Source organism: Haematobia irritans, chromosome 4 (assembly GCF_050003625.1).
Source record: "Haematobia irritans isolate KBUSLIRL chromosome 4, ASM5000362v1, whole genome shotgun sequence".
Lineage (NCBI taxonomy): Eukaryota > Metazoa > Arthropoda > Insecta > Diptera > Muscidae > Haematobia > Haematobia irritans.
Window position 1 is genome coordinate 154,297,599 of NC_134400.1, and position 19,211 is coordinate 154,316,809.

At 34.5% G+C, this 19,211-nt stretch overlaps 1 protein-coding gene and 1 long non-coding RNA gene across 5 annotated transcripts in view; both read right to left on the minus strand.

Moving 5' to 3' along the window:
* Fhos (Formin homology 2 domain containing) overlaps positions 1 to 19,211 on the minus strand; it is a 420,893-nt gene that overhangs the window by 386,061 nt on the left and 15,621 nt on the right. The gene's annotated exons all lie outside the window — the stretch shown is intronic.
* LOC142232700 (uncharacterized) lies at positions 9,295 to 9,980 on the minus strand. The gene is made up of 3 exons (XR_012721175.1): positions 9,712 to 9,980; positions 9,542 to 9,647; positions 9,295 to 9,459 (listed from the first exon to the last, which is right to left on the minus strand). It is a non-coding gene; the product is annotated as an uncharacterized LOC142232700 (long non-coding RNA).

The window sequence follows — 19,211 nt, forward strand, 5'->3', positions numbered from 1 at the left end:
AAAACTCCTTAAGGTTTGAATTTTGTATTTAGGATACACATAGGATGAATATCTTTTTATTTTACGAACCGGTTAGCTAGAAAATTTAGTCTTTTCAGTGTTTGAATTATTTTTACTAAAATTGTGTCGGGTTCCTTCAAATCTCAAAGTCGTGAAAATATTTTTCCAGCTGCTATGAGATTTACAGAGCCCCATGCAATCTCTTTTTTATAATAATTTCGAATTTTGTACTCGCATATAACATTTTTAGTATAATACTATTCAAACGGTTTTATACATTTTGCAACCTTTGGCTACCGATGTCCACTATAGAGGACATGACTTAATCGACTTACCCTGTATATACCGTACACCCAATTTTCAATTTTTTATGTCCTTTTAGTTAAATAACAGTTCCTCTCATACAGAAAAAATCAACAATTGCATACTATAAATAGGTCACCTTAATTGCTCAAGGGCAATATCAGAAATGACAAAAAATGCGGATTTCACTTTTTCCTAGTCGAAACACATGTTCGACTATATAAAACTGGTAAGTTAATATTAGAAGGACCCCCTTAACATACTCCAACAAAATGTTTAAATAAAGCATACAAAGATAATCTATAATCGACGCTCAAAGTCATGTCCTCCCAGGTGGACATCGGTAGTGAAAGGGTTAATTCTTATGTTGCTCTGTTTTAACCTATTTGAGACAAAAAGTTAAAATTACTCATTAAAAATATGGAAAAAGCGAGTTATAAACAAGTAAGGAAAGTCTAAAGTCGGGCGGGGCCGACTATATTATACCCTTCACCACTTTGTAAGTCCACATTTTCGATACCATATCAAATCCGACCAATGTGTTGGATGCTATATGAATCCATACACATATATTCTGTATATCTGAGCAGATCTGTACAGAGTTCTGCAATACTTATAGATTTTACATTTAAGTCGGCTAATGCGCTGAGGTGGAATACAATGTTAGTAAAAAATATAGGAAACATTTAAATATGAACCAATTTTGAGGCAACTTCGCAAAAGTGTATTTATGATTTATCGGTCGATAGATGTGTAATAGAGTAATAGGAAAATTTGAGTCATTTTGATAAGTTTTCGACTTAGCAGTGGCGATTTGATAAGGAAAATGTAGGTATTTCGGCCAGTTTTGCCTAAATAGGAAAAACATATATATGGAATCTATATCGAAATCTGAACCGATTGCAATCAAATTTCACATGCATAGTTACTATGTTGAATCTACTCCCTATGCAAAATTTCACGTAAATCGTATAACAACTTTGACCTCTGTGCTCATATGACGGAAAATCGGGCGAAAGATATATATGGGAGCTATATCAAAATCTGAACCGATTTCAACCAAAATAAACACGCATATGCAGAACCTTAATTCTACTGCCTGTGCAAAGTTTCAAGTTCAATTCTACTCCCTCTGCAAAATTTCACGTAAATCAGAGTAGCACTTTTGCCTCTGTGGGCATATTAGTCCAAATCGGGCGAATGATATATATGGGAGCTATATCTAAATCTGAACCGACTTCAACTAAATTTTGCACAATTAACGATACTATAAAACGTACTCCCTGTGCAAAATTCCAAGCAACTCATGGCAAAACTCTGGCTTTTGAGGCCATATAAATCCAAATCGGACGAAAGATATATATGGGAGCTATATCTAAATCGGAACCGATTTTAACCAAATTAAGCACACTTAACAGTACTATTAAACGTACTTGTTGTTCAAAATTTGAAGCAAATCAGGGCAAAACTCTGGCTTTTGGGGCCATATAAGTCCAAATCGGTCGAAAGATATATATGGGAGCTATATCTAAATCTGAACCGATTTCAACTAAATTTGGCACAATTAACGATACTATTAAACGTACTCATTGTACAAAATTTTAATCAAATCAGGGCAAAACTCTGGCTTTTGAAGCCATATAAGTCAAAATCGGACGAAAGATATATAGGGGAGCTATATCTAAATCTGAACCGATTTCAACTAAATTTGGCACAATTAACGATACTATTAAACGTACTCGTTGTGCAAAATTTGAAGCAAATCAGGGCAAAACTCTCGCTTTTGGGGCCATATAAGTCCAAATCGGACGAAAGATATATATATGAGCGCTATATATAAATCTGAACCGATTTAGCTGATATTTGGCAGTTTTAACGGGACTGATAAAACATTCAGATGTACAAAATTTGAAGAACGTCGGTTCATAAATACGTGAATTATGATCAAATCGGTGATAACTATATATGGCAGCTATATCTAAATCTGAACCGATTTTTTCCACAATCAATAGCGATTGTCTTCTACCCGAAGAAAGACGTTATGTCAAATTTGAGGACGATCGGACTTAAACTGCGACCTGTACTTTGTGCACAAAATTACATATACAGACAGACGGAGAGACAGACAGACAGACGGACATCGCTAAATCGACTCAGAATTTAATTCTAAGCCGATCGGTATACTAAAAGATGGGTCTATGACAATTATTTCTTGGCGTTACATACAAATGCACAAACTTATTATACCCTGCACCACAGTAGTGGTGAAGGGTATAAAAACTTTAATGAAAAGAACTTCCTGTGTTGTTAAAATAAAAAACTTCTTTGAGAGGACATTTTTGGAATTGCTTTTAGAGTTGTGCCTTTGGAACAACTTCCAAAATATTTTGCTGGGATATTGATATTATATTGTAGTATAGGATACACAAGATATTAAATTATTTGCTTCTTGAAAATTTTTCTTTCAGTATATTCTTTACAATTTAACGATGAACTTTCCGCTATGTGTAGTCTGTTTTTTTTTTTGTCCATATGATTATGGGCTAGTAGTTGTACTATATTGCAATTAAAAATTTAGTTCATATCCATTGAAAGAGTCAAACAAGAGATGTTGCATAGGCGATCGTTTGGTAGGTCTTTCATTGGCGCATTTGTTTATATTTCAAGATTTTTTGTTTTTACAAATTTCCCATTTTTGTTAGACTCTTTGTTTATTTTGATGTAGATGTAAAGTAAGTCAATCGAATTCATCGATCGATATTGCAATTGGTATTGGATGTGGACGATAAAAATTCTTTGGCAGACAACAATGCCTTTTTTTAATTTATGTTGCGTCCATTGATTTGTAGTAATAGAGGGGGAGGCGGGACATATGACTCGAACGAGAAGAACATATGTTATCAGTGATTGATGCAGTATTTTAGACATTACTAATAAAACTATAACCTCATAAAAATTCTCGCATAGGTCAAAACTCTTATGGAAATTACACCATTTCAATCTATTTTCATTTTACCTGCATAATTTCATAACATAATTTCTACCTCTATATACAAAAAAACTTATGCATTTGTACATAAATTGGTATATTTTATAAATATATGCGCTTTTCCATAAAATAGGTGAACTTGTACTTAATGTAATATTTTCGTTAATACTTTCAAGCAAAAAAAAAAAAAAAATGGAAGTTGCTCCACAAACATATCTCAAGATCCTCCATTAAATACCCACCACCATGAATCAAATATAATGGTTAGGTTAGGTTAGGTGGCAGCCCGATGAATCAGGCTCACTTAGACTATTCAGTCCATTGTGATACCACATTGGTGAACTTCTCTCTTATCACTGAGTGCTGCCCGATTCCATGTTAAGCTCAATGACAAGGGACCTTCTTTTTATAGCCGAGTCCGAACGGCGTTCTCCATTGCAGTGAAAGCACTTAGAGAAGCTTTGAAACCCTCACCAGCGTTACTGAGGTGGGATAATCCACCGCTGAAAAACTTTTTGGTGTTCGGTCAAAGCAGGAATCGTCGTAGCGGGTTACTTGATAATATATAGATTTTCCGGGGAGTTTTGAATTTCTCCTAAGCAGATCAGTTCAACCAATACGCCTTCCGAAGATAAATTTAAAGATTCTACCTATGAAGACTAGATCAGATTCTGGATTTATAACAACCATTTTTGTTTGAGTTTTAGAAGAATCATAAACATCTCAGGTAAATGTGCAAAAATGACGAAATAACGCCTTGATTTGAAATAAAAAATTTGTAGATTTTTACCCACAATATTCAAATGATCAGAAGAAGTAAAATCTGGAATTTGTACTTTTAGCTTCATGATCAGTGCACCAAGGAGTTAAATCGAGAGATCAGTCTATATGGGTGCTATTTATGCCAAAAACATGCACCGATACATACCAAATTCAGGACACCTAATTGTGGTTCTGAAAAATCTACAGAATATAGACCCCAAAACGGAAGACGGGCTAATAAGGGGGATATATCAAAATCTATAACGATACACAATATATTCGGAACACCTATTTATGATCCTAAACAACTTCTAAATTTCAAATTTTAGACAAAGTGGATAAAACCTACGGTTTCTAGAAGTTCAAGAAGTAAAATCGGGAGATCAGTCTATATAGGGGCTATAACAAACCATACACCGATACACCCCATTTTCGGCACAACTATTTGCGGTCCTAAAATACCTCCAATTTCAGACAAATCGGATAGAAAAATACTGTTTCTAGACGCCCAAAAAGTTAAATCGGGAGATCGGTCTATATAAGGGCTCTACCAAAACAAGGACCGATAGGCACCATTTTCGCCACACCTATTTGTGATCCTAAAATTCCTCTTATTTCAGAGAAATCGGATAGAACTAATGGTTTCTGGAAGCCCACGAATTAAAATCGGGGATCGGCCTATATGGTGGCTATGCCAACACATGGACCAATACAGTCCAGTTTCTAGGATCCCAAGAAGTAAAATCGAGAGATCGGCTATACGAAAACATAGACAGGCACCATTTTTGGCACACCTATTTGTGTTCCTAAAATACTTCTAGATTTCGAATATCAGGCAAATCGGATAGAAACTACGGTTTCTAGAAACCCAAAATCCTAAATCGGGGGATCAGTTTATATGGGGGCTATATCAAGACCTGGACCGATATAGCCCATCTTCGAACTTGACCTGCCTGCAGCGTGATTAAATACAACAGACAGATAGACGGACATGGTTATATCGTCTTAGAATTTCTCCCTGATCAAGAATATATATGTACTTCATATAGTCGGAAATCATTATTTCGATGTGTTACAAACAGAATGACAAACTTATATACGCTGGTCCAAATCTCACCAGCAATTTTTTTATCAAATGTTTTTCTAAACAATTATTTTTTTTTTTTTAAGTTATACATCGTTTTTATACCATAGGATTGGGGGTATATTAACTTTGTCATTCCGTTTGTAACACATCGAAACATTGCTCTAAGACCCCATAGAGTATATATATTCTGGGTCGTGGTGAAATTCTGAGTCGATCTGACCATGTCCGTCCGTCCGTCTGTTGAAATCACACTAACTTCCGAACGAAACAAGCTATCGATTTGAAACTTGGCACAAGTAGTTGTTATTGATGTAGGTCGGATGGTATTGCAAATGGGCCATATCGGTTCACTTTTACGTATAGCCCCCATATAAACCAATCCCCCGATTTGGCTTGCGGAGCCTCTAAGAGAAGCAAATTTCATCCGATCCTGTTGAAATTTGGTACATGTTGTTAGTATATGGTCTCTAACAACCATGTAAAAATTGGTCCACATCGGTTCATAATTATATATAGCCCCCATATAAACCGATCCCTCGATTTGGCTTGCGGAGCCTCTAAGAGAAGCAAATTTCATCCGATCCGGCTGAAATTTGGTACATGGTGTTAGTATATGGTCTCTAATAACCATGCAAAAATTGGTCCGGAGCCTCTTGGAAGACCAAAATTCATATGATTCAGTTGAAATTTGGTACGTGATGTTAGTATATAGTATCCAGCAACAATGCAGGAATTGGTTCATATCGGTCCATAATTATATATAGCCCCCATATAAACCGTTCCCCAGACTTGACCTCTGGTGCCTTTTCGAGAAGCAAAATTCATTCGATCTGGTTGAAATTTGATACGTGGTGGTAGTATATGATATTTAACAACCATGCCAAAAGCGGTCCATATCAGCCCATAATCATATATAGCCCCCATATAAACCGATCCCGAGATTTGGTTTTGGAGCCTCTTGGAGGAGCAAATTTCATCTGAGTCAGTTGAAATTTGGTACATTGTGCTAGTATATGGCCGTTAACAACCATGCCTACACGCAAAGAAAAAAAACGTTTGGAAAACGTGTACCGAAAACGTTTTTCTTTTGTTAGAGTTTTTTGAATTGCTTCGAAAAGTATACACTTTTATCACCAAAAAAATTCGTTTGTTACAAAATTTTTATTTTTTCAGTAAAAAAAGTTATTTTTGAACCAACAACACAGTCCATTTCGTTTATATCAAACACTGTTCTTTTCTAAATTTAGGTCTTTAATAAGACACATTTTACAGTTCATAGTAAAAATTTAATATAGTAGAATGTAATGTTGAAATTTTTTTCGGAATCTTCCGATCATATCTGGAATATATGTAAAAAAAAAAAAAAAAACTTTGGTCGAAGCAGGGATCGAACCCACGACCCTTGGCATGCAAGTCAGACGTAGCAACCACTGCTCCACGGTGCCCAACTAAATGTATTTTTCTGTTAAATAAACTTTGTTTAATCGGCTCGTGGGCGCCGCAAGCTATGCTATATAAATATAACTTAGTTATATGGGTAATTATCTATTGATGACAATAACGGCTACATGGGTCAGTGGATAGTGTGTTGGCTTACACATTGCATGGTCCGCGGTTCGATTCTCCGTCCAGGCGAAAGGTAAAAAAAAAATTTTAAAATTTATAAAATCGTATAATTCCTTCTACATTGTTTGTGTTACAGAAAAAGGTGCTAAGAACTAAAAAACTTCGTGGAAGTGGGAAAGATGTGAGGGAAAATGCAATTAGCCAGAAAAAAATTTTTTTGTGTTAGTCTTTATGAAATTGTTTTTACATCCTGGAAAAGAATAAACGTTTATCACAAAAAAAATATACTTTTCCTCCAAATACACTTCCTTTCAACGAAAAGCAAATGAGAAACGAACTTTGTTTGTCTAAAATTTCGTTTGGGAGGAAAGAATTATTTTTTTGCGTGTAACTAGGTCCATATCGTTCTATAGTTATATATAGCCCTCAGATACATCGATCCCCAATCACACAAAAATTGGTCCATATCAAGTTTATAATTGTATATAGCCCCCATATAAGCGACCCCCATATTTCAATTCTGGCTCTCTACGTACCGTGCAAAAGTCCATGTCGATTCGTAATTATTTGTAGACTTACCTCTACATAACTTTTTTGTCTAATAGTTATATACCACGTATGGACTAACTCACAATTTAGAAAACGATGTTAAGAAGTTTTAAGATACCACAACCCAAGTAATTCGATTGTGGATGACAGTCTTTCGTAGACGTTTCTAAGCAATCCATGGTGGAGGGTACATACAAAGATGCGGCCTGGCCGAACTTACGGCCGTATATACTTGTTATTTTTTACTTTTTTATTGTGGACTTGCCAAAAGGATTGCATCGGAAGTGAAAAAATTGATGGGGGAGTCCGGAATGCGCCCTAAAAGAAATGTTTGTGGAACAACTTGTGTTTTTTTTGCTGGAACTTTCCACCATGCCATGGTAAAATGCATTTATGATTGCAGGATTATTCAAATTGGTCTCCGAATTCTCTCTGTATATAATCTTAAAACAGTTATCTAACCGATTTTGAATGCCTCAACACAAAGAAAACACTAAATTTGGACTATCGGTCATATTACAATTTGTATTTGCTTTTTACCCCTAGGAAATGGTGTAGCAAACACTATGATCGTCTTCAATTTACATTCCATGCCAATCAATTAATCCAATTGGGTTGCATTAATACATTGGCAATTGCCACACTGTTTCGGGTGGTCAGGCCAACGATCAAAGTTTTATTTTCTGGAAAATTTATGATCAACAATGCTTTTGTTAACAATTTTAAGATTTATTGGTTGGTATCAATAAAAATAAGAATGGCATCTATATCGGGTACATTTGGGAATTAGATACAAATACTACCATGCACGATATTGACAAAATTTTGGAAAAAAATATAAAACTATAACTTAACTAAAACGAACATTGTGTTGCATTAAAAATAAATTAAATTTGCTTATACATTCCTTTAAAAATAATTTTCAAAATCAATGACACTGTCTTCAGGTACTCATAGATTTACCATAGAATATTTGTATCGTTTTCCCCTTGTAAAAAGCCAATTAGTCGATTTGTGTTGACAAAAAAAAATAAGTAAGTAAAGTCTAAAGTCGGGCGGGGCCGACTATATTATACCCTTCACCACCATGAAGACCAACATTTGTGTTACCATCTCAACTACTTCAAATTTGCTGGGAGCTATATAAAGGTTTGCTTTTCCAGATACAAATAACATACTTATAATGGAGACAATTTTTTGTACTTCTACAAAATCTCTAGAATTAAAATTGAAATCGGCTAACGCCCTGGAATGAAACACGATGTTAATAAAAAATATGGGAAATATGAAGCGAGAGAAATTTTAATGCAATTGGACAAAAGAGCATTTATGATTTACCAGACGATACCCAATAAACACAAACGTTTGAAAAATGCTAAATTTCAACAATTTCAAAACATTTCAAACATTTTTTCAAAGGATTAGGGTAATATTCAAGTTGAGAAATTGTTGAGAAAATCGCGTTCTCAACAAAAAAAAGACATTACCCTCAACAGTGAAATTCAACACATTAGCAATAATATCTCAAGTGTTATCCTCAAATTGAAATGCATCGCTACTCAATGATTTGTCAAACAATTTTCGATGCGAGTTAAATTCAAAATAAACATCGTTGCAAATACTTTTCAACCTAAATTTGTATGAATGATATCCCCACTTCAAATTGAAAGTCAAAGCCAAAATTCTATGAATTTTGCATAATTTATTCATTTTCATCAAAATAAAATATATAATAATACACTACAATACATAATACACTACAATACCAATTGATAAATAATAATCTTATTAAACATATCAACAAATAAGAACCAAAAACAAACAACAAAACTTTAAATATCTTAAACATTATTAGTAAACACTTTTGCATTGGTAATTCGATTTCCTTCCTTTTGGTGTCATAAAACAGAATTAAAATTTATTAACATGCGGGCAATTTGAAATTAGGAACGTACTGGACCGCGTGTTAGAATTGATTTCCAGCAGAAGGAATTCACAAAATATCCACTTTAAACTAATAATAGCATATGAATTAAACTGACGATGTGATGCACATTTTCATCCAGAAGTTGTTGATTTCAACAATTTGTTGTTTTAACAATTTTAATTGGTTGCACTTGTAATGTTTCTGGAAACTTTTTCTTGTCGATAAGCCACTCATTTTTCATTGGTCAGCTTCTTATTGTTTGCAAGAATGTAGCATCTAAAGATTTTAGTTTTCGGCAAAGAGATTTAAATTTAGTGACTTCTCTAAAGTGTTGATTTAATTTTTCATATTGACGTACCAATTATTATAAACTATTTGAAGCAGTTCCAGTTAATTGTCCACCATTTTTTCATCGGTCAGCTTTTTAATGTTTTCAAGAACGTAGAATCCATAATTTTAGTTTTCTGCAATGAGATATACATTTAGTGACTTCCTTAAAGTTTTATTTCATTTTTTATTTTCTCTTACCTATTTTTATAAACTATTTGGTTATTTGTCTAAAATTTTCCATTTTTTTATTTCTTGCAATTGACCACGAACTTCGTTGCACAAATAAGTATTGAAAACCACATGGTTTTTTCGTTGCATTTTAGGGTAGTGTTTTGTCAAAGTTTTCTCATATTATCTTCAACACCTTTTCAAAGATTTCGTCAACATTTTGGCAAATTGGAAGTAATTCGCAAACAATTTGAAGATGTATTGAAGATGAGCTATTTCAAGTCAAGTTGAATTTATGTTGAAAATTATATTTACCCTCAAACTGAAAAGTTGTTGCATTTGAAAAACGCTCATCCTTTGTTTATTGGGTACTTATGTATTCGAGATATAGAAATAAAGGGTGATTTGTTAAGAGCTTGATAACTTTAAAAAAAAAAAACGCATAAAATTTGCAAAATCTCATCGGTTCTTTATTTGAAACGTTAGATTGGTCCATGACATTTACTTTTTGAAGATAATTTCATTTAAATGTTGACCGCGGCTGCGTCTTAGGTGGTCCATTCGGAAAGTCCAATTTTGGGCAACTTTTTCGAGCATTTCGGCCGGAATAGCCCGAATTTCTTCGGAAATGTTGTCTTCCAAAGCTGGAATAGTTGCTGGCTTATTTCTGTAGACTTTAGACTTGACGTAGCCCCACAAAAAATAGTCTAAAGGCGTCAAATCGCATGATCTTGGTGGCCAACTTACCGGTCCATTTCTTGAGATGAATTGTTCTCCGAAGTTTTCCCTCAAAATGGCCATAGAATCGCGAGCTGTGTGGCATGTAGCGCCATCTTGTTGAAACCACATGTCAACCAAGTTCAGTTCTTCCATTTTTGGCAACAAAAAGTTTGTTAGCATCGAACGATAGCGATCGCCATTCACCGTAACGTTGCGTCCAACAGCATCTTTGAAAAAATACGGTCCAATGATTCCACCAGCGTACAAACCACACCAAACAGTGCATTTTTCGGGATGCATGGGCAGTTCTTGAACGGCTTCTGGTTGCTCTTCACTCCAAATGCGGCAATTTTGCTTATTTACGTAGCCATTCAACCAGAAATGAACCGAACACTGATTTTGGTAATAAAATTCAATGATGAAATGAACCGAACACTGATTTTGGTAATAAAATTCAATGATTTGCAAGCGTTGCTCGTTAGTAAGTCTATTCATGATGAAATGTCAAAGCATACTGAGCATCTTTCTCTTTGACACCATGTCTGAAATCCCACGTGATCTGTCAAATACTAATGCATGAAAATCCTAACCTCAAAAGAATCACCCTTTATTTGAGTAACATTTACAATTTTTGCTACTCAGCAGTGACGATTTTACAAGGATATTGGTTAGATCTTGCCAAGATATGTGGTCAAGTGTGGGTCCCAACTCTGGTGTTCATATATATGGGAGCTATATAATCTGAACCGATTGATTAAATTTGACATGCATAGTTAGAATAAAAACTCAGCTATTTCTGCAAAATGTCACGTAAATGGGAGTATAACTCTGGCCCCCGTGGTCATTTGAGTGTACATCGAGTGAAATATATATATATGGGAGCTATATCTAAATCTGAACCGATTCAACCAAATTTGGCACACTTACTGATACTGTTAAACGTACTCCTTGTGCAAAAGTTGAAGCAAGTCATGGCTTTTGAGGCCATATAAGTCCAAATTGGACGAAAGATATATATGGGAGCTATATCTAAATCTGAACCGATTTTAACCAAATTTGGCAGACATAACGATACCATTAAACGTACCTCTCGGTCAAAATTTGAAGGAAATCACTGCAAAACTCTGGCGTTTGAGGCCATATAAGTGCAAATCGGACGAAAGATGTATATGGGAGCTATATCTAAATCTGAACCGATTTTAACCAAATTTGGCACACATAACGATACCATTAAACGTACCTCTCGTGCAAAATTTGAAGCAAATCACGGCAAAACTCTGGCTTTTGATGCCATATAAGTGCAAATCGGATGAAAGATATATATGGGAGCTATATTTAAATCTGAACCGATTTCAATCAAATTTACCAAGCATTGGTAGAATGTGAATTCTACTCTTTGTGCAAAATTTCACGTAAATCGGTAGTAAACTTTGGCCTCTGTGATCATATGAGTCTAAATCGGACGAAAGATATATATGGAAGCTATATCTAAATCTGAACCGATTTCAATCAAATTTACCAAGCATTGGTAGAATGTCAATTCTACTCTTTATGTAAAATTTCACGTAAATCGGCAGTAAACTTTGGCCTCTGTAGTCATTTGAGTCTAAATCGGCGAAAGATATATATGGGAGCTATATCTAAATCTGAACCGATTTGGCTGATATTTTGCAATCTTTTCGAGACTCATAAAATATTCGGATCTACTGAATTTGAAGAACATCGGTTGATAAACACGCCAATTATGAGAAGATCGGGGATAAATATATATGGCAGCTATATCTAAATCTGAATCGATTTTTTCCAAAATCAATAGCGATTGTCTTTGTCCCAAAAAACGACCCTATGCCAAAATCGACTCAGAATTTAATTCTAAGACGATCGGTATACTAAACGATGGGTCTCAGACTTTTCCTTCTTGGCGTTACATACAAATGCACAAACTTATTATACCCTGTACCACAGTAGTGGTGAAGGGTATAAAAATACCTAAAGTATAATTTTAAGATTACAAAAAGTCGACTCTTTGACAAAATATATATTTTGGACGTTTTTATCCCTATTTATACCCTACACCAATACTGTGGTACAAGGTATAATAAGTTTGTGCATTTGTATGTAACGCCAAGAGGGAAAAGAACAAGCGCTATTGATTTTGGAAAACATCGGTTCAGATTTAGATATAGCTGTCATATATATTTGTCCCCGACCTGGTCATAATTGGCGTGTTTATCAACCGATGCTCTTCAAATTCCGTACATCCGAATATTTTATGAGTCTCGAAAAACTTGCAAAATATCAGCCAAATCGGTTCAGATTTAGATATAGCTCCCATATATATATTTCGTCCGATTAAGACTCATATGGCAACAGAGGCCAAAGTTTACTACTGATTTTCGTGAAATGTTGCTCAGAGAGTAGAATTGACATTCTACCAATGCTTGTTAAATTTGATTGAAATCGGTTCAGATTTAGATATAGCTCCCATTTATATCTTTCGTCCGACTTGCACTTATATGGCTTCAAAAGCCAGAGTTTTTTTCTGACTTGCTTCAAATTTTGCACGAGACGTACGTTTAATGGTATCGGTAAGTGTGCCAAATTTAGATGAAATCCGTTCAGATTTAGATATAGCTCTCATAGAAATCTTTCACCAGATTTTCACTCATATGAGCACGGGGGCCAAAGTTATACTCCCATTTACGTGAAATTTTGCAGAGATTGCAGAATTATTATTCTAACTATGCATGTCAAATTTAGTCAAAATCGGTTCAGCTTATATATAGCTCCCATAAATACGTACACCAGAGTTGGGGAAATATGGTAGACTCTTTCATATTTAGACCCATTTTCAATGAGATTTTCCTCCAATTGACTGGATAGTTTCCACAGAGAATATATTTAATATGATATTTAAGTGTATCAAGTTTGATCTAATTTGGTTCCGATTTCGATAAAGCCTCCATATATTCGTTTTTCCGATTTATACAAATATGGCTAAATTTCCCACACTTTACACAAAATTCTGTGATGATCTCCCCATATCTTAGTCGTATCCTGCACACTGTAATGCCAGAATTTCCACAGAACGGTTGAGTTTTAAATAATCACAACCCACACTTGGCGAGATCTAACCAGTATCCTTGTAAAATCGCCACTGATGAGTAGCAAAAATTGTAAATATTACTAGAGTTTTTGTAGAAGTACAAAAAATTGTCTCCATTAAAAGTATTTGCATCTGGAAATACAAACCTTTATATAGCTCCCAGCAAATTTGAAGTAGTTGATAATGTAACACAAATGTTTGTCTACATAGTGGTGAAGGGTATAATATAGTCGGCTCCGCCCGACTTTAGACTTTATTTACTTGTTTTATATAAAATATTGTAATGAAAAATTCGTGGAAATATTGTAAAATCCCGACAATTCACGGAATTACGTTGACGAAGAAGAAACCCCAAATTGCCATTAATCATTTGTAAAATGAACGATCTATTAATTAAATTTTTGGTTGAACAAACGATAGATTTAGTTTTTGTAATATGTACACAAAAGATCGCTATCATATTCGATTGTTCAGATGTCTTCTCTTTAGCGTCCATGCCATTCAACGATATTCTCATATCCCTCGTACAGATCGTGTCAAGAGTCTGTAAACAGCACAAGAAAAAGGGCATGCGCCTCACTTAATAACAAATTTACACTTACGCATTCAAACACGTGCTATTCACCATCTCTTTTATGTGTGTGGTAGGGGTGCAATTATCTGAATGCTTTGCAGCTGTCTTTAGGTTCTTCAGTTAATTTAGATATGTGCTAGGGATTGAGAGTGAGAGTGCGGTATGTGCGTTTTCATTATAGTAAAGCGCATGTCTTTCTCCTATCCCAGCAAACATTTTCCAGTATATTTTGGCTCCGATAATATTCAGAAAAGTTATAGTTATTGCAGAGCCTGAATTTTTATATATTACCTGGGAAGTGAAAATTAAGACCATTTCTAACAGAACACTTTTGGGTGAACTTTAAAAGTAATGGGTACTAGGTAGAACTTCCATCTTGTTTGCTGGGATGCAGTGTTTGTTGAAAATTTCTACACTGATCCTAAAGACCTGGTGGATGCGCAACCTTTTGTCTCCCAATATGACCGCAGTGGGGAACGAGGATTGAGCCGCTACTTTGTCATCACCCTACACAGCATCCAGACGCCCTTTCTTTTTCAGTGGGAAATTTGTGCAAATTGTCCCCGACGAACCTTTCACAGAATTACAACCGATGCTTAAGTTTACCACAATTTTTATGTCACCATACGTTTTGACCAGAACTGGGATAGGTCCACACTCATCAGAGGCTAGTCGTGTACCGATCCTGCACACAAAATTTTTTTTTCTGATTCAATCACGAAATTAATTGATCCAATTAATTTTTAATTGAAATGTCTTCAATCACGGAAATGATAGTATCAATTAAAAAATTAATTGAAGGGCAATTAAAAAGTTAATTGATCCAATTAAAAAATTAATTGATACTATTATTTTTGTGATTGATTTTTGTTTTAATTAAAAAATTTGTTGAATCAATTAAATTTTTAATTGAACATTTTTTAAAACTCGATTAAAATTTTAATTTAAAAAATTTTCGTGAAACTTTTTTTGTGTGTGGGGTTATTCAATTTCCCTTAGAGTTAGGGTTACCATCGAGCATTTCTAGAAAGTTGCACAAAAAGTGTCACTTGCAGTAAAAAGGGGAAAATAATTTTAAAGAAAGTGGCACCATTTTTTTTCAAATAAAGAAAGTTTGTTTTTATGAAATTTTGAAGCTGCGTCTATTAAAACAAAATATTCTTGGAACTAGCAGCTAATGGGATAACCCGGTTTGAAATGGATTTCTTTTTAAATTTCTCGCACACTTTTAAACTGAGATCAATGCTTTGATACTCCCGTTTTTGTTTTGTAGCTTTTCTGGACGATGTACGATCGGTCACAAATTCTTGAATGGAATTTTTATGATAGTCATCCAAAGAGAATAGTCACCTTATACAACATACATACGCTCTTTTTTGTCTGCGGGACATTTAGTAATGTAATGTGACCAATACATTCTGTGCGTTGTGACCGCAACTGAGATAGTTCCACACACCAAATGATAGTTTTGCACTGGTCGTGGGTTTGTTCAATTTCCCATAAAGTTTGCGTTTTGGGTGAGAATTTCTAAAACATGTCACAAAGAGTGTCATTTGCAATAAAAGGTGGCACAATAATTTTGAGATTTTTGTGAAGAAAAAAAAATTAAAATTAAAATTTATACCCACCACCATAGAATGGTGAAGGGAGTATAATAGGTTTGCCATTCCGTTTGTAACACATCAAAATATAGATTTCCGACTACATAAAGTATATATGTAGTCGGAGACGATATAACCATGTCTATCTCTTTGTCTGTATGTCTGTTTTCAATAATGAAGGTATCGTGCTGAAATTTTGCATAGATGCGTCTTTTGTCTGCAGCCAGGCCAAATTCAAAGAAGGCCTATATCGGTCCAGATTTGTATGTAGCCCCCACTAACCGATTCTCCGATTTGGGGTCTTGAGAGTCTAGATATCCCAATTTCTATCCGATGTGTCTAAATTTTAAACTCTAGAGGTATTTTAAGTGCATAAATAAGTGTACCGAATATGGTGTGATGCAGTCCACATATTGATATAGACCCCATATAGCCCGATCTCCTGATTTGACTTCTTTGGCTTTTAGGTACCGCAATTTCTATACGATTTGCCTGAAATTCAAATTTTAGATTTGTTTTCGACCCTTAAATAAATGTGCTAAATATGGTGTGGTTTGCTATAGCCCCCATATAGCCCGATTTCCTGATTTGACTACTTGGGTTTCTAGAAACGGCAATTTTTATCCAATTTGCCTGATTTTTTCGTCGTGAGTGTGCGTGAGCGTGACTAAAATATTACTCACGTGCACACCTCTAATAGTCACCGCAATTTTTATCCGATTTGCCTGAAATTCAAATTCTGGACGTAACTTGAGTCCACACATAAGTACGCCGAATATGGTGTATATCGGTCAATATTTCGGTTTAGACCCCATATAGACCGATATTCTAATTGGACTTTTTAGGCTTCTAAAAACATCAATTTTTTTAGATTTACGTGAAATTGGAAATCTTGTGCGTATCGGTGAATGTTTTGGTATTTTCCTTTTCCGATTTGACCTCTTGAGCATCTAGACATCCCAATTTTTATCCGATTTGCCTGAAATTCAAATTCAAATGGGACCACACATAAGAAAGCCGGATATGGGACATATCAATACATATTTTTATATACCCCTCATATAGACCGATCCTCAGATTTCACTTCTTGGGTTTCTAGACACCGACACTATTATCCTATTTGCTTGAAATTCAAAATTTAAGGGTGTGGATCGAATATGGTGTGGTATAGCCCCTATGTAATAAGTCTCCCGATTTCCATATTGGTATATATATTTGCTTGACAGAGTATCTGTCATTAAATCCACATATGTTCAAGTAACCCAACGAATAGTTTTCCAAGGAAAGTGCTTAGGTTACACACAAAAAAATTTTTTTTCTGATTCAATCACGAAATTAATTGATCCAATTAATTTTTTAATTGAAATGTCTTCAATCACAGAAATGATAGTACCAATTAAAAAATTAATTGAAGGTCAATTAAAAAATTAATTGATCCAATTAAAAAATTAATTGATACTATTAATTTTTGTGATTGATTTTTGTTTCAATTAAAAAATTTGTTGATTCAATTAAATTTTTAATTGAATATTTTTTAAAACTCAATTAAAATTTTAATTGGAAAATTTTTGGTGAAATTTTTTCTGTGTAGGAATATTGGCAACCTCAGACTCGCTTAGACTATTCAGTCCATTTGATAGCACAGTGGTGAACTTCACTCTTATCACTGAGTGCTGCCCGATTCTATGTTTAGCTCAGTGACCTCAAGGACCTTCTTTTTATAGCCGAGTCTGAACGGCGTTCCCCATTGCGGGGAAACCACTTAGTGAAGCTTTGAAATACTCATTCCCAGCATTACTGAGAATGAGGATAATCCACCACTGAAAAACTGTTTTGGTGTACGGGCGGAACTGGGGTTGAACCCATGACCCTATGTATGCAAGGCGGGCATGCTAACCGTTGCACCACGGCTGCTCCATGTGCTTAACATTATTGTACGCATTTATCCGCATCCGTAAAGTTAACGGGATCTGGTATCAAAATTTACGAATCCTATTGCACTAAAAAGAAAAACAATTAGAAGGAGGCACAAAATGATGAAAAATATTAAAAGTATGCCATTTAGTGGCACAAAAGTGTCAAAGTTTACTGTTATTGATCCATTGCTCATGTCACACAAGATACTGCAACATTTCATGTTTCCCACATCGTTTTCTGCTGTTTTTTATGGTTGTTTTTTTTTTCATGTTTTGATTTTAGTTTTATTTCAGTACATTGTATCATTTTTGTGTTTTTGTTTGCTTTGCTTTATTCATTTTCTTCCCCTGTTCTGTTAACTCTATCCTATTTCGTATTGTCTTTGAGTGCATCATAAAGTTTTGAAATTGTCTGTGGACATCGAGGCATGTAATAATATTTCTCTGTAAATTGTGAAATCCCCATAAACTATTCCGATGCGCAAATGTATGGTGTTTGTATGTGTTCGTCTGTGTGTGTTGTGTTTGTCTCCACTTTTAATGCTGTTCACATTTTAATTGGGGTAATTTGTGAAGAGGACACAAATACACTTCAAAGTTTAAATACCATTAACGTGATTTCAGGAAAAACAAATTTACGCATGTTGCCACCACACACACACACACACACTCCCGTAAAGGGATTGAAATGAGATATGAGCATTATTGTGGGATTTATGAAATTGTTTCTTAAGCAGTATTTATAGCTTAAGAGTGCAGAAGTTTTATGGATATATGGGGATAGAAAATAATTTGAGTGTTTTTGACATATCCGATGATGGTGATACTGATGGGAACATTGAAATATCTCAATTAAATATATTATTTTTAGATGTTTTTGATTCCCATTGGATGGAGTGGACGTTTGACTTAATAACTATACACAGCATTGTCCTTGCGATTATAGTTTTAATTGTCCACCATTGTCCTTGCGATTATAGTTTTAATATAAGAACATGTAGGCTATTCAAATATACAAGGTCTGAAAATTAAGCTTTACTTTCAAATTTTTTTAATAACATACACAACAGTTTTCACAGTTTAAACCATTTGAAAACGTGTTGCATTCCGATGGTCTTCACATGCATGTTTCTCTGGAAAAAATTGCAAATTGCGTTTGAATGAAAAAATTCAAAATAGTATTATTATAAAAATTCTAAAATTCTTCAAAATACCTTAGGATATTAAAAAAAGGAAAGTAAGGAAAGTCTTAAATCGGGCTAGGCCGACTATAATACACCATGCACCACTTTGTAGATCTACATTTTCGATAACATTTCAAAGCCTTAAAATTTGTTGGGTACTAAATATAAAGGTTTATGTTCCTATATACGTATATATAAATCTCACCCGATCTGGACAACATTTGTTAGACTTCTACCAAATTTATAGATTTAATTTTATGTTGGTTAACGCCCTGAGCAGAGAATGAAACCGCCATTTTTATTTCTATAGAAATTTTTTTCAAAATTTTGTCAAAATTTTATTTCTATATAAAATTTTGTGCAAGTAGAAACAGCTGTCCATCCAACCATCTTGCAGTCTATAGGGCTTTGCCCAAATAAATTTGACAA